We start from the raw sequence: 12,627 nt of genomic DNA, 5'->3' as shown, positions 1-12,627 counted from the left end.
CCACTCTGCCTTAATATAGTACCTTTTAAAGATTCCCAAGCTTGGTTGGCTCAGTTTTTAAATTTCAACTATAAAATAATCACCTTTTGAAAAGATAACACAAAAACACAGTACAACATACAAAAGGCATCAAAAGGAATACGGTGAAAGGAATATTGCTCATTTTCCCATCCCACAGGCAGCCCCTATTCACACTTACATACCTTTCAAGCTCACATCATTTTTTTTACTATAATTTTTAAAATTAGGACATATTCATTATACAGGGGAGGATTCATTGTGACAATTCCAAATAGGCTTATATTGTACATTGGTTAGATGGCCCCCTCCATCTCTCCCCCTCATCCCCCTCCCCACCCCACTTAAAGTAATTGTAAGCCTACATCTTTAAAAAACCAAAACAAATACAGCACATTGAATACTCGGTAGCACTTTCTCTTTTAACTAAACCTTCTGTCTTAGAAATGTTTAATATCAGATTCTTATTTTTATTTCACTGGCCCCCTACCAAAGGATATTTAAGTTGTCCCACTATTTGGGCTACAATCTTTGATAAACAGCACGGTATGTGTGAGTATATTTGTACATACAAATTCTTGGGTCAGGCCAGGCACTGGTGACTCATGCCTATAATCCTAGCTACTCAGGAGGCAAAGATCAGGAGGATCATGGTTAGAAGCCAGCCCAGGCAAATAGTTTGCAAGAACCTATCTCGAAAAACCCTTCACAAAAATAGGGTTGGTAGAGTGGCTCAAGGTGAAGGCCCTGAGTTCAAGTCTCAGTACTGCAAACAACAACAATAACAACAGAAAACCCAATTCCCGGGTCAAGAGAATATACCCCCCACGACATTATAACAGTCAGCACTGTACAGTGCCATCCATATGTGGTCAGGAAGTCTAAAAGATGAAAAATTGTAGCTCTGTGACATTAACTTGCATTTCTATACTTGTATATGAAGTTGAGAGACTTTTAAAATATCTAAAAGCCATCTAATTTTCTTTGTTGAGAGCTGTCTGTGTGTTATCATCATTTCTCTATTGGTATGTTGAGCCTTAAAACTTAACCCATAAAACGTTCTTTATATATTAAAGAAATCAGTCCTTTTTTATTGTATGGACTACAAACATCTTCCCTTGGTTTGTCCTTTATCTTTAAAAATTCTTAGTATTTTCCACAACCCAAAAAATGTTTTTAGTTTGCTTTATCCATCTTTTATGGGTTTTGTGACATGCAGAAAAGGATCTCTTCTAAATTACAAAAATCAATTCTTTCACGTTTTCTTCTAATGTTTCAATGTCTTCCTTAAAAACATTTAAATCTCTGATATATTTGGAGCTTTATATTCTGGTTCAAGGATTGAGGTTCAGAGCAAATTGCTTTTTTTCCAAATGGTTCCCAGTTGTGTCACTAATCAAATGACTCATTGCTTCCTCAGCTGATAGGAAATCATATTTTTCTTTTATCCTTAATTTACAAATGGACTTAAGTCTATTTATGAATTTTTCATTATATTCTACTGACCTGTGTATTCATGCTGTCATTTCACACAATTTTATTTAATGTAGTTTTAGTATCTGGTTTGGTGAGTCAGATTCCATTTATTATTACTACTTTGTTTCAGATACTTTTTTGGGGGTTATTCTTACTACTTACCTTTCCATTCCCATAGAGTTGATCTGTATAATTTTAAATATAATTTGATATTTCTTGGAGGAGCACAAGAAATTTATAAATTACGGAATTTTTAGGGGGGAATTCATTTTCTTGTCAAAATTTTCTTTGTTTATTTGAATATTATTCGTTTAGGATGTATATATGGCAAAATTTAAGCAGCACAAAAGGACATATGGTGACATGAAAAAGCCTTTCAGTGCTGACTCTTACCCTTGCAGTTTGCTCTAGAGGTCATGAGTCTCTGGTGTGAGTACCTGCAGATATTCTGTGCTTGCAAAATTCTATATATTCTCACATCATTTCACTCTGACCTACCTGTCTTCCCTCCAGATTGCCACAGCTATACACACTCTTCTGCTTTTCCCGTCTAACAGTATACACTGGGCTTCTATGTCACTACATGCAGCTCCGCCTTATGTCTTTCCATAACTGCAAGGTATATGACTGTATAAATGTAGCCAGAATTTCTAATCTGTTGCCTAGTGATTAAAAATTTGCTCATTTCCATCTGTTATTTTTAAAACAATGTTATAACGAATATCCCTCCTCATATGCCTTTGTGTGAGAGTATTTCTGAAAGAGAAATCCCTAGGTATAGAATTACCATGTCAAAGTGTAAAGATGCACACAGGACCACAGGAATATCCTTAATCATGCTGACCTCTACACTTAGAAGTGGTTGTGATGGTAAATGTGTTTTTTACCACAAAAAAGACAACGAATAATTTTGATAAATATTGCTAAATTGCTTTCTAAATATTAAGGCAATTTCCTAACTAGGCCCCACCCCAACCTGCCTTCCATTTTGCAATTTTGGCTCAGTTACTGTAAAAATCTATTTTTTGTGTGAGTTAAATAATCTAAATCTTGACCAAGCTGTCCACATGTTCCTCATGCAGAGCTTCTCGGGAGAATTCCCAGGGATTGGTGGTGGTGCTGTATAAACAGAGAAGGATGGGACCCTTGCTCAGGGGCAGGCTCTGCACCCCTGGGGCCACAGGAATCTTTAAGTCACTTTGGCTGTTTGTCCTGTGACCTGGATTTGTTTAAAGACTCTGCTGGAAGCAAACAAGTGGTTTCATGGGGCTGAAATCATAACTTTCAAACAATGCTTGAATTTCTGTATCAAGTGGCTGACTGAGAAGCCTTCTTTAACTCCTTTCCCTGTCCCCGCCCTCAGCGTCACCTTATTTCCATCAATCACAGTACACCTAAACACACAGCATGGAGTAAGCATTAACTGGGGCCAGGGTGTGCAGAGGAGGTATGTATAATGATGGTAATGTAACCCAAATAAAATCAGGTATCCCAAGGGGCTGCTTGCAGCAGAGTGATACACTTAAAATATACATGCCCAATCTGACCAAGCCTGCAAAAATGCTATGGGTTCTATGTCTCCTCCAAAACTCACGTTGGGATTTAATTGCCATTGTGACCATGTTGAAAGGTGGACTTTAAAAGATGACTGGGTCATGAGGGCTCTGTGGAGCCTGACTAATAAGAGTAATTATTTTATAAGGCTGTGCCCGCATGAGTTGGATTAATGTCATTATCCTAGGAGTGGGTTAAGAGGACCAGCCCTCTTTCATTCTGTGTGTCTCTAGTGTGTTTGCTTGTCCTTCCTCTAGGTTATGGCACAGCGTCAAGGTCCTCTTGATCTTGGACTTCCCAGCCTCCAGAACTGTGAGCTGAATAAACTTCTATTGTTCATAATTTACCCAGTCTGTGGCATTGTGTTTTATAGTAGCAGAAAGCAAACGAAGACAAAAAGTACCAAAGGTCTTTACTGAATGTTTCTTGAGGAAGCAGCACAGGGGAAATGACGCCACACTGTGTTCTACAAAGTGTACTGCTAAAATGTTCTTTTGATGGCTCCTCTTTTAGAAAGCAAATCTATGAGAAGTCTTCTTTGGATCTTTCTTTGTCTCTCCAACTTCCATTCCAAATGGCAGCTGCTCAAACATGTGTCTTTTCATTCCTTAAAATTTCCATTCTGTCTTAGCCTCCTGACCCTACTTCTGTTTTTTTTTTCCCTTTTCTGCTCTTTATTCCCTAACAGCTTTTCTGCAGCATGCACAATTTACCTCTTCCTTCAATTGTGTTCCCAACCACTAAAACCAAAGCATCCTCTTAGAAGGTGTGGGTACAAATTCTTCCAATTAAATGTTCTGTCCCAATAATAAGAGTAATAATGTGCTCATACACTGAGCCAGGTACTGTGTGTGTGTTATTTCATAACCAACATATGTAGCTCAGATTATTACCATTTTGAAGGTGAAGAATCTAAGGCTCAACATGGTTTTGTGACCTATTCAAGGTGACAGACTTGAGCACTCACATTACAGCTTACCTTCTTGCCCTGTGCCATTGCCATGGTTTTTAACAATGCACGTCTGCAGCAGCAAAGGTAGATGAGTGGCCTTGACCATGCTCCTGGCCCCCGTACCCTTTCTCTGATCTCTGCTTTTCCAAATCCTCTGCTTAGGTCTAGTAATGCCCTTTGGTCCCAACTCAACTCCAGACCCAGCATTTTGTCATCCTCCTGACACAGCTCTGCACTCTGGGTTTCTGCTGATTATCTCTCTCCTCTCTTCAGTGTCCCTCCTGTCTATAGGACTGACATTCTGCCCTGAGTTCCTGTCCTTTGGCTGGGGCCCTGTGACTTAGTCTAATTCTTGCCCATTCACTGCTGCCCTGAAATAACATTTTATCTTCTATTTTCAATTCCCTTTGCAATATAAAATGCTTAGCCCAGAAGCCCTGTATGCAGCCACAGGGTTCCATTGGTTGAGAGTCCCAGTGCAGAGGATGCCAACCATCAACCTGTCTTTCAACTAAGTCACCAAAACTGCTCAGCTGGCTGTGGGAAGCCAAGGAGGAAGGTCCTGTGGCCACCATTTGGGGCAATATGGAATGTAAATAAGTGGGAGAAGGAGGTCTATTGACAGAGGATGGGGAAGAGAGTGACACAGGAGAGCAAAAAAAGCCCATGTAACTCTGGGGTGGTGGGCAGGAGGGGGAGAGTGACAGTAGTCATCTAAGCTTGATGCTACCCCACTCTGTATAACCTGTGATCTCGTGAGTCCACTTTGCCTGCCATGGTTTCCCTTGTGTTTGAATTAACATGGATAGGTTCCTGTTATCTACAATCAAGAGACTTTACTAGGCCACCTTCCTTAGGGTGGGAGCTTTCTCCACATCTCCATCCCCTGTCTGGTATCCTGCCATATATGGGAATCTGTTGATGGCTGCCCCTAGACCCTGTTCTGGAGGTGGCATTGACCTAGACCCCGTGAGTACCCTGATCAGGCTGCTCCAAGGAAGGAGTAGGACACGAACACAGGAAAGAGTTGGGAGTTGGGTATAGAGATCTATTGTGCTTCTTTTTTATTTGAATGTATGGTTCTTATCGTCATATGGCTTCTAGTCAACTTTGGGACAGCACATTAGATGTGCTGGGAGATGACACTATTGGTCAGGGGAGGAGGGGTAGACAGAAGCAGAGCCTGGGGGTGTGGAATGCAAGGAAAGGACCTGTGGCCTCATCCTAGGCCTCCACACACAGAGGAATGACTTGATGAACACGAACAATTAGAATCATTACATTTTCTGGCTTTTAAGGGACTCTATGGTTTTAGGACAAATACCGCATTTTAACGAGGAGGAAACAGAGACCCAAGAATGGAAACTAACAATCAGTGGTATCTAGTGAGCACCTTCTGCAGGGCAGGCTCTGCTCGAAGCACTTCACACTTCTCAGCTCATTTTAGTCCTCACAATAACTAAGGTTGGCACAACTGCCATCCTCATCGCATAGATGAGGAAAGGGAGGCACAGAGGGGTTAAATAGCTTGCCTAAAATCACACAGTGAGTAAGTGATGGAGCCAGGATTTGAACTCAGGAAATCTTGTTTCAGAACCAAGGCTTTTAGCTACTATACAAAACTACTTCTCACAAGCACAGAAGAGCACTGGAGCTTTATTGCTATAAATAAAAGCTGGCAGAGGATATGCGTGTGGGTGTTTCTCAGCCAGGATTCATGGAAAACACCAGAAATCAAGTGATGGTTTTAATTAAGTGATTAAAAGTTTAGAAAACAGAAAATCAGAAAACACAAAAGTTTACTAGATATATGCTACCTCCAATGATTTAAAGGAGATAAGAAAAACTTTCAAACCTTTTTTTCCAAGTCCCAGAACCAAATAAATTGTTTTAACTTAAAAAAAAAAAAAAGATTCCTGCTTGTTTATGGAGTCTCCTGCCACAGGTGGTGTGATAATCCTGCTAGCCGACTGAAGTAACCCACCAAACAAGGCTTCCTGAAGACAGCCCATCAATGCTCGTATTATGGCTCTCCATGATCCACCCTCTCATGTCAGGAAAGCCTTGAGGTCAGAGAAATATGAAAGCTGAAGTGGTTTCTCCAGTGCATTTTTCATGAGTGGGTAGAGATTTAAAGCTTACAGGTTTATGCAAGGGACAGGCATAGCTTGCTTGTCAATAAATCAAATATCTGGAAACACAGAAAGTGAATGAATGCAAAAGATTCTTCCTTCAACTGCAAACACATAGAGCTGCTGGACAAAATATATCAAAAACAAATTTCTAAAAATACACAACTGGGTTTAGAAAAATTGTCCAGTTGCCAGAAATGGGGAGAGATGTCTACCTCAGAACAGCAGGCAGATGCTGGTGCGAGGTGAGCGGTTGCAGTGGCACAAATGTCAGGAGCCAGAGGCAGAGCCCATATGTGGGAGAAGGAACATCTTGAGCTAAAGGAAAGTGGGGCATGGGAGCCACCTAGAATAAACTGGATGTTCTGAAGGACTTCTGTGTTTATGAGCAAAGAATGAGAAACCCTCTATCAGTCATTTGGGGACATGGTAAGGCAGCTTGCCCTCTGCTCAGGGCACCTTCATTAAGTGGATCCACAGTCTCTCCCATGTGTGAGGCCACAGTCCAGGTGCCCACAAGCTGTGCAGAAGGTGTCCCCAAGATGGGAGATGATACAAAAACTCAGGTGGAACCCAAGAAGAAAAATTGGGGTCATTCTGTGAAAGGCAACATCACTTGAGCCTTTTTCCACAGGGGAAAAAAAGAAAAAGAAAAACCTAATGTAAGATGAACAAACAATTGAAAACCAAAGACAGAACTGGTGATGGGGAGAAAGCAAGTTCAATGGAAAGGAAAGATGTTCCTAAGGCCCTGAAACACTAGGATAATCTGAGAGAGACAACTGGCTATGTTTAAAATTACTGAAGAACTGGGCAGCCATAATAAAGGAATAGTCTAGCATGAAAAGGAAAAGTAAGTTGAAAAGGAGACTCAACAGTGAGGAGACACAACAAGATGCCTGTCCCCAAGGGGTGTGCAGTCTATAGAAGAGAGACAAGGAAAACAGGCAATGTGGGGCACGTGGTGATGGAGACATCAAGTAAATATAGGAGAGGGACAGCACCAGGAGCTACAGAGACCAGAGATGGCATGCCAGGCCCAGCCTTCCCAGAGAAAATGCCAAGTGAGCTAAGATGTACATTACACCATCAGCTGTGAGCTGAGAGGAGCAGGTAGAAGGGCCTTCCCACCAGAGGGGACAGCAGGCAGTAAAGTCTGAGTGACTCAGAAAGGCACAAAGCCTTCCACAGTCCACTGTGGACTCCATTTCCCCAATGGATACAGAAATTCCCCTAAAGAAAGGAAGTAGCCTGTATGGAAACAGTGATTTATGTACCTGCTTCTCTCACCCGAGCTGTGAATTTCTTCAGAATCACCACAGTGGCCCTTCATCTAATCCTCCCATCCACGTGCTAACCAGGCCCCATCCTGCTTAGTTTCCAAGATCAGACGAGATCAGGTGTGTTCAGGTTGGTATGGCTGCAGGCTAACTCTGCCATCTCCTTTAGTGCCACTCTTCTCCCACCCCTCTTGCCATGCCAGTCTTCTCTTGGTTCTTCAAGCTATTTTATGCATCAGACTTTGCCTATGTGTGGTCACCATCTAACATGATTTCCTCTTACAATTTTCTTCTGAGTTCTAGGTTAATGGCCATTCTTCATGGGGACCTTCCCTGACCACTTTACTAAAACAGGCCCCTCCTTGCTCTTAATCCTCTCCTATGTGATTTCTTCACCCACTTTGTAGTTGTTTCATAATTATTTGTAATTCTTTCTTTCATTTTTTTGGGATATATTTGTTGTATAGAGGGATTCATTGTGATAATCCCAAATAGACTTACATTGCACATTGGTTAGGTCACCCTTCTTTTCTTTTGTTTTTAGTTGTTTTCCTTGTCTCTGTTAGAATGGAAGGAGCCTCCCTTCCTTTCTCCCTCCCTCCCTCCCTCTTCCCTTCTTCCCCCTTCCTATCTTTCCTTCTTTCTTCTCCTCTCCATTTCCCTCTTTCTTTCTTTCCTGCCTAAGTCTCCAGAGTAGCTGAAACTACAGACATGTACAACCACACTTGGCAAGAAAGACTCTCCTTGACCACTACTGCATCTCTGATTCCAAGCATACAGTAGGTGTTCAGTAAAGTTACCAAATGGAGGACCTTGCAAATATAGCTAATATTTTTTAAATTATGGAATAAAAATTATATACCCCTGAAACTTTTTTCTTGCAGTACTGAAGTTTGAACTCAGGGCCTTGTGCTTGTTATGCAAGCATTCTACCACTTGAGCCACACCTTTAGTCCTCATGAAACATTTTGGAAGCTCAAGGGATAGCAGTGATGGGTAAGGCAGCTTCAAACCTCGCAGCTTAGCCAGGGGAGACAGCAAGCAAATACAGTAAATGTGATCGTGGTGGCAATGGGGGAGTTAGAGAATACACATGACAAGGGGACCAATTCAGTACAGAACTGGGGAAGGTCTCCAGGAAAAGCAAAAGGGTTTTTGCTAGTTGAGATAAGGATAGCTATACAGGGAGTTGACTCGCATTGATTTCCTGTGCATGTGTATTACCTTTTAAGTTAATTCTTCTTGAACTAACCTTTTCTCTAGTTCCTGGTAAGGCTCTTTGCGAGCCTGAAAGAGGTTCAGTATAGGCAAAGCTTAGAGCTGCAGCGAGAAATAAGATGACAGGGAAGATAAGGTCTGATCATGAGTTGTTTTTAAGCTATGATACAGGATTTGGGTTTTATCTAAGAGCCAAAGAGGAGCTATTACATATCTTAAACAGGGGAGTGCCATGACCTGGTTGTTGTGACCCTGGGGCAGTGAAGATTGGAGGAGTGGAGTCAGGGACATCAGGAGGCTCATGCCAGCTTAGGCAAGAGGTGAGGGTGCTCAGATGGGGGTGGGATGGTGAGGGCAGATGGAACTGTATTAACTTAGAGAAGGCAGCAGCTGGGCATGGGGAGGATCACGTTTGTGCCTAGGTCCTAGCACGAATTCAGTGACTGGGCACCATCTTTGGGTTAGAATCCACCAGAAAATTAGACACCTAGTAAACATGCCATAAATTAATGCCTACTGAAGTACTAATGACTGTAGTGGGATGAGCTGTTTTCACAGCAATGAGCTCACATCAGCTCACTTGCCATTCCCACTTTGACATGGTGTGACCTACCACTTCCTACTGCCTCCACTTGCCTTGGAGTACCCATTGGTGACCTGCCAGGCTAGCTACACCTCAGGATTGCTTTCTTTTTCTTTAAATATTTTATTTTTGATGAACATGTATGAATTGTATATATTAATGGTATTCCGTGTAACATTTCAGAATAAGCATATTGTGTATGCTAATTAAATCCAGCTTCTCTTTATCCCCCACCCCTCCAAACTTCTAGAGATCATTATTCTACATTCAGGTCAACTTTGTTTTGTTTTGTTGTTTTAGATTCTACATACGAGAAAACATGTGGTATTTGTCTTTTTGTATCTGGTTTATTTCACTTAACATAGTGTCTTCTAGATCTATCCAGACCTCCATCTCTCACCCTGCACCAAAATCAATTCAATATGGATAATGGACACAAGTGTAAGGCTGAAAGTATAAAACTACTAGAAGAAAACAGAGGAAGCATTTCAAGACATTGGAATAATCAATGAGTTTTGGACATGACCCCAAAGTACAAGAAACAAAAGCAAAAATAGACAAATGGAATTGCATCAAACTGAAAAGCTTCTGCACAGCAAAGGAAACAATCAACAGAGTGAAGAGACAACCTACACAATGGCAAGAAATAGTTACTAACTATTCTTCTGACATAAGTTAATATCCAGAATATAGAAGGAACTAAAAAAAAACCCTCAAATAATCTGATTTTAAAAGGGCAAATTATACTAATAGCTCTCAAAAGAAGAAATACAAACAATCAACATATACAGGTGTATTTCTAATTCCCAGGCGCAGTGGCCACTGGAAAGCAATTGCCTCTGTTGCCCCCAAGAAAGGAGTACGCATCCTGGGTCCCACTCCAGCCACTCGTGCCACCACCACCGAGGACTCCGCTGTAACTGTTCATGAATTTCCTGGGTGTTCTGCAGCTACACTAACATTAAAATTTATACTCTCTACTATTATTATAATTTTCCACTACTAATGGAATTAGGATTTTTATTCATTTGTGTTTGAAAGCCCTTAGCATAAAATTTACCTCCAACAATACCTATTGTGGTTTTTAATGCCCTTGAAACTTGCTGTGAGAGACAAGTCTATAATAAGGGAATACTGGTAAGCATATGAATGTCTTTTGTAGGAAAAGAGGGCTTTTTATTTTCATCATGGTTGGACGTGAGCTCTTTGATAGAGCAATTGGTAAGATAGAAGGTAGTAAGTGCTCAAAATACTATAATAGTTTGTACATATTTTCAAACAAGGCCCCTGGTTATTTAGAGGATACTTCTATATTCTAGGAGAATTTATATTCTTGCTCCTTTTTATGTTGTTTCTTACTTGACTTAGAGAAAAATACAAGCTGTGTGTTTGCAGGGAATAAGATTTAGGGCCATGAATTGCTTGGAAGTGAAAAAACCCCAGAATTACTCTCCTCAACTGACTTTTTTAAGGAGCTGGGAGAGCTTGATGTGCTGTGAGCAGAGGCCCTTTGGTGCTGGCAAGAGTTTCTCTGCAGGACACTAGTGTTAGGTGACGTTCACATCATTGCTGTCTGGAAATTCTAATCAAGTTTGGGACAAGGGGCCCCATGTCTGTACTGGGACCTGCATATCACACATCTGGTACTGTATACAGGCCTAGGAACCAGACAGACTTGGGCTTAAGTCTTGGCTTCCTTATCTGTAGCACTGGGAAAAATAACATGATTGTTTCAGACTTGACAGGAAGGGAACTAACAATAGATGTCCAGCACCCTGGGGGCTAGACACTGACATATGCTCCTTCCCTTATGCAGTCCCCAGAATTAAACTTACTATTATGACTTTGTGTCACTAGCCAGCTGGGATGGACAGACATTGCCCATGTGGTATGTGAGCCAGTCCCAGGCATGCTGTTAGGCTCACACCAAGCACAGAACACTTTCTAAAGAGAAGCAGTTTAAGGCTGGGGCCCTAAGCGTGATTCTTCAACCTTTTTAATGTTTTGACACATGACACAGAATATTCACTGATACAGTGCAATCCCAGTTTTGTACGATTCCTGCATGCTCCTCTCTTCCCCAGAAACTTCTCAAGATAGTCAACAAATGAGAATGTTATTATGGAGATGCCCTTGACCTTGACCTAATTTGCTCACAAACTTTAGTATTTCAACTATTATTTGAAACAAATGATTTTCAGCATCCCACCCTACTGAGCTGGAAAAACCTGTGGATCAAAATTCCATGCTTGAGAACCAGGAGTGTGGACCCTCAGGATTCCAGACAATGGACTAGTACCAATATCGAGGGAGCCCTTATGACTTGTCCATAGCCCGAAGAGTAATGGCACTTGTGAAGCATGGTAGCCAGAGCCAGAGAAAAAGAGAAATGAAATGGCTAACCTTGTGGTGAATAGCATGTAATCATAAGATATCTGGCCATTGTTTTTTTTCCAAGGAAGAAAAAAAGACTTTAAATCATATTAACAAGAAACATAAGTTCATTCTTGGGCATTTTTCAACTCTGGTCCCAATGGAATTATGGTAGGAGCCAGAATAACCTTTGTTGCATTGAGTTTAGCGTGGTTTGTGGGCAGCTGGGAGTACAGAAGCTGGGCCTCAAGGGAAGCACTGTGTGTGTAGGGGGGTTGCAGCTGTGTTCACTCTCTCATGCAACTCAGGCTGCATCATGACACATGGGACACCATGGCCTTGGGACTTTCTGCATCTCTCAGGAGATGAGGGATAGGAGCCAAATGAGGGCCATAACCTCTCAGTGACCTGTGCTGTGAAATTTCCACACCCCAAGCACAGTTTGCTTCTTCCTTCTCCCAGAACACCTGGAGGTCCATGGAGGGGGGTGTCGGTGAGATGTGGCTGCCCACAGAGCTCTCTCAGGCCAGAGAGGCTTCTGTGGGAAGTGACAGCTAAAACTGGATGGTCACCTTACTGCCATTCTTCTTCCAATATCCTCTCATGAGCTGCTCTCTGGGGTTAACTGGATCAGGCTTTTAATGGGGGACAATGGCATTTGTAGCCAAACAAATAAATAAGAATTACAGATCTCTCCTCCCCTATCTCTCAGAGGTACGTACAGGGCCTAGGTAATGGGACAAGTCCTGAATCTACCTGACATGACACACAGAGGATGCCTCAACAGATGATGACCACACTTAATGACCAGTGAAATTATCAGACACAGTTGCAAAAAAGCATGTACCAATACACGAATGCTTATTTTTAGAAGGGGCAATTTGGCTTAGACAGCTTGGGTATCACCTCCACCCTCACCCCAAAGGATCATAGTAAGAAAACCATAAATCACTCCTTTAACTCTCTAGAGATCAGAGATGTGTCATTCTATCTTTGGGCCACAGCAGCAGTGTTTAATATAAGCTGAAGAATACATGAATG

The 12,627-nt window shown here is 41.7% G+C and overlaps 1 protein-coding gene across 2 annotated transcripts in view; it reads right to left on the bottom strand.

Moving 5' to 3' along the window:
• Nucleotides 1-12,627, bottom strand: part of Spon1 (spondin 1) — a 282,898-nt gene that overhangs the window by 104,558 nt on the left and 165,713 nt on the right. The gene's annotated exons all lie outside the window — the stretch shown is intronic.

This window comes from Castor canadensis, chromosome 1 (assembly GCF_047511655.1).
Source record: "Castor canadensis chromosome 1, mCasCan1.hap1v2, whole genome shotgun sequence".
NCBI classification, from domain to species: domain Eukaryota; kingdom Metazoa; phylum Chordata; class Mammalia; order Rodentia; family Castoridae; genus Castor; species Castor canadensis.
Note: the sequence above shows the minus strand (reverse complement) of the source record. Positions and strands in the feature narration are given on the sequence as shown.